We start from the raw sequence: 4,707 nt of genomic DNA, 5'->3' as shown, positions 1-4,707 counted from the left end.
CACCATCCGCTTTCTTCACCACATTTGCATATTCACCCACTTTTTCTTCAGCAATTGTGTCTTCATGATTGTGTGAATGTGAGCATCATAGAATGCCAGTTTAGTAGAACAAAGTATTCTTGCATTGAGGGAATACTTGAGTGGAGGCACAATGTCTTTCAACACTGGGTATATGTTGAGGCAGTGTTTCCTAAGATATAGGCAGTCCTCCTGTTAGTAAAGAGATCTGTTATTTAGTTAGTGTGTCTTCAAGCTCATTTTTAGGTGCCTCAGACCATGCACACATGGTTCTTTTTTGGCCTTCAAACAAGAAAATTTGTTTGAAATAGGAATTGATTTGGTTAATTAGAGTTTGTTGGAAGTAGGAATTGATTTAATCATTTCAATAAGAGCACAAATTAGCATAATATTAAAGCGAAAGTTTGAGTTGTCTGTAAGTAAAAAAGAAGGCATCACAGGGAAGTGCTGTGTAAAAGAGGGTAAACAATTGAGCAGAGACAAGAAAGAGTAAGGTAGATACCAGATGCATGTTGACCTACAACCAGGAAGCAGAAGCTGAAGAGACAAGGACTTTCTTCCTGAACCACCACCACCAACAGCAAAAAACCTTCTTCCAGAGCTGCCACCATAATTTTGGACTTCTAGTCTCCTATGCTGTGAAAAAATAAATTTTTGTTTTTTAAAGCCATCCATTTGTGCTGTTTTTATTACAGCCGCACTAGAAAATTAAGACAGTCATATGAACATGTGCAAGGTTGCTATGTATTGGTCAACTTCCAACCACTGCAGCAGGATTTGTTACTAACCATATTTATCTATCCTTTGAATTCAGATTACATAACAGAGCACAATTATGTAAGGATTTTTAGCAAATACTTGGTACTTTTCGACTAGACGGGAAATGGTACTAAATATGTTAAAATAACAATTTGAGAAAGAAAGATATAATGTGAAACAAAGAAAAACTTGTGATTGATATCCTTTGCATTTTGTATCAAGTTAAAAGAATGAAATGATGAAATTTTGCACAGTGCTCAGCATGTCACCTAGCACGGCAGGCTTGAAATGTTATATTTTTTAAAAATTTATTTTTATTTTATTGAGGCTCATACAACTCTTATCACAATGCATACATACATCAATTGAGTAAAGCACCCTTAGACATTCATTGCCCTCATCATGCTCAAAATTTGCCTTCCACTAGAGTTTCTGGAATCAGCTCATGTTCCTTTTTTCCCTTCCCCTACCTCCCCGCTCCCCACTCCCTCACGAACCCTTAATAACTTATAAATTATTACTCTATCCTATCTTGCACTGATCGGCATCTCCCCTGACCCACTTTCCAGTTGCCCATCCCCCAGAGAGGAGGTTATATGTAGATTCCCGAGATTGGTTCCCCCTTTCTACACTCCCTTCCCTCCCACTGTCACCACTCTCACTGCTGGTCCTCAGGGGTTCATCTGTCCTAGATTTCCTGTGTTTCCAGATCCCTACTGAACCGCTGTGCATCCTCTGGCCTAACCAGGTCTGCAAGGTAGAATTGGGATCATGATATTGGGGGGGAAGAAAGGTTTAAGAACTAGAGGAAGGTTTTTTAGTTTCATTGTTGCTACAATGAACCCTGGGTGACTCATCTCCTCCCCACTACTCCTCTGCAAGGGATGTCCAGTTGTCTACAGATGGGCATTGAGTCAACATCATGAACTCCCTCATTCAAGATAATATGATTTTCTCCCACCTTTGTTGTTTGAAACCTGGTCCCCTTGGCCCTTCATGATCACACATGTTGGTGTGCTGCTTCCATGTGGGCTTTGTTGCTTTTTGGCTAGATGACCGCATGTTTACTTTCAAGCCTTTAAGACCCCATATGCTATATCTCTCAATAGCCGGGCACCACCAACCTTCTTCACCACACTTACTTATGCTCACATTCGTCTTCAGCATTTATGTGGGGAAGGCGATCACACAATGATGGTTTTTGTTCTTTGGTGTCTTCTACCTGATCCTTTCAACACTGTGTGTTCACTTAGGCTTGTGTGCTTTTTCTGTCTGGGCTTTGCTGCTTCAGAGCTAGATGGCCGCTTGCTTGCCTTCAAGCCTTTAAGACTCCAGACGCTATATCTTTTTTTATAGCTGGGCACCATCAGCTTTCTTCACCACGTTTGCTTATGCACACGTCTGTCGGCAGCGATCATGTTGGGAAGATTGGTTTCATAGAATGACCATTTAGCTGAACAAGGTGATATTGTATTGAGGGTGTGTGCACGAGGAGACCCAATGTGTACCTGCTACCCTAATACTGAACCTATAAATATATGCACATAGGTCTATTTACCCTATAATCATAAATATATTTACATATGTACATGTCTGTGTTTAGGCTTCTATGGATACCCTTTGCATCCTACTCCTTTCCTCTATTTCCTGCTGCTTTACTCCTGTCCCACCACCATGTTCAGTCTTCATTCCAGTTTCAGTATTTCCTCTAAGTTACCTTGCCCTTGGTCACTCCCTAACAGTCCTCTCACCCCCTCCCTCCACTGGTTTTGAACCACTCTTTTTCTCTTGTCTCTGGGTTGGCCAACACATCCTCTCTTCCCCTACCTCCCACACTCTCATGTCCCTCCAGGACCATTGGTCCAGTTATTTTCTTCTCACATTGCTTGTCCAGCCTATCTTATCTAGGTGGACCTGCAGATGTAGTAATATGGGCACACAAATGCAGATGACTTTGACAGCACCCAAGCGGCACATAAAAATATAGCATCCACAGCAGCAACACCGACACGCTGACAAACAAAAAAGCCACTGACATACAAAATTTAAAAGAAGAAGAAAAAAACAAAAACAAAAAACAGCCCAAAAAAATCTGTTAGTAGTTCTTGGTCTCTTTGTTGGCATTTAGGAGTGTTTTCCGGAATAGTCTGATGGGGCGCCACATCCTGGTCCCAAAGTGCATCCTTTATATTCCCTCACGACCTCCTTGCTCTGCTTTCACCGCCGCTCCATTGCACGCCCTCAGTGTTTTGCCTCCGTGTGGTGCGGTCAGCTCAGTCACACATCCCCCACTGTGTCTCCAGTGCTCTCTCGGGTAGGGCCATTGGTCAGTGCAGGATGTCACATCTCGCCGTGGGGCTGGCTGTACGGCCCACTTTGTACAATGTGCCCTTTGAACTGGGCTATCGTCCTCTGAGCTTGGTGGGCCCAGGTGTGCTCCACTCCATTCTTCCTTCTTTCTTTGCTTCAGCTTCCTTCTGGGTGTGGTGTGTTAGGTCAGTTCCTTTCCCACACCAGACGATCTATTTTCATTTTCTGTGGTACTCCCTTTGATTGTGGGGTTTGGGCTAATTCTGGTTGGGGCTGGCGTATGGTCCAGTCTCTTTGTGTATTCCTCCACACTTTATGTTGCCCTCCTGGTTTGGCGTGTCATGGTGGGGTCTGTATGTATGTTCCATTGAAAACCCCAAAAGCTCCACAGCTGGAGTACTTACAGCGATAAAGGAATATGGAAGAGTAGCAGGAAACAAGATCAAAAAACAGAAGTCGGTAGGTTTTCTATACACATTGGACAGGGCCATGGAAAAGGGGATTAAGGAGGAATTACCCTTCACAGTAGCTAAGAACAAACTGAAATACCTAGGAATATCCTTAAAGAATAATACTAAAGACCTATATAAGAAAAACTTTAAAACCCTATTACAGGAAAACAAAAGCGAGCTCCACAAATGAAGGAACCTTCCCTGCTCATGGATTGGAAGGCTCAACATAGTAAAGATGACAATCCTTCCTAAAGCACTTTACAAGTTCAATGCTATACCAATTCAAATACCATCAACCTTATTCAAAGATTTGGAAAAACTGACCACCAATTTCGTATGGAGAGGGAAGAAACCCAGAGTTAGCAGAGAACTCCTCAAGAAGGACACAGTTGGCGGACTCGCCCTACACGATTTTAATGCCTATTACACAGCTAAAGTGGTCAAAACAGCATGGTACTGGCACAACGACAGACACTCAGACCAGTGGAAAAGAATAGAAAGCCCAAGAGTAAAATCATCAGTATTTAGACAACTGATCTTTTACAAGGGTCCCAAAAACATCAAGTGGGGAGCAAATGCCCTTTTTAACAAATGGTGCTGGAAACAATGGATATTCACATGTAGAAAGATGAAAAAAGATGTTTACCTCACCCCATGCACAAGAATAAACTCAAGGTAATCACAGACCTGGAAGTTAAACTCCAAACCATCAGGACCATCCAGGAGGGAATAGGGACTAACCTCAGAGCACTGGTCCAGAGAAATCATAGGCTCACCGCAATAGGAAAGGGTACACACACAGGTGAACTGGAAAATGACAAATGGGATTTAATAAGAATAAAGCACCTGTGCACCTCAAAAGATTTCACCAAGAGGGTGACAAGACAACCCACAGACTGGGAGAGGATTTTTAGTAATGACACATCAGACAAAGGGCTCATTACTAAAATCTACAACACCATAATGACCCACAAAAAGAGGAAAACAGTTAACCCTCTAAGGAAGTGGGCAAAAGAACTGAAAATAACTTTCGCTAGGGAGGAGACTCATATGGCCAACAAGCATATGAGAAAGTGTTCAAGGTCATTAACCATAAGAGAAATGCAAACCAAAACAACCATGAGACACCACCTAACACCCCTGGGGCTAGCCTAAATCAGCAAATCAG

Source organism: Tenrec ecaudatus, chromosome X (assembly GCF_050624435.1).
Source record: "Tenrec ecaudatus isolate mTenEca1 chromosome X, mTenEca1.hap1, whole genome shotgun sequence".
NCBI lineage: Eukaryota > Metazoa > Chordata > Mammalia > Afrosoricida > Tenrecidae > Tenrec > Tenrec ecaudatus.
The sequence above is the reverse complement of the archived record's forward strand: the minus strand, read 5'-3'. Positions refer to the sequence as shown.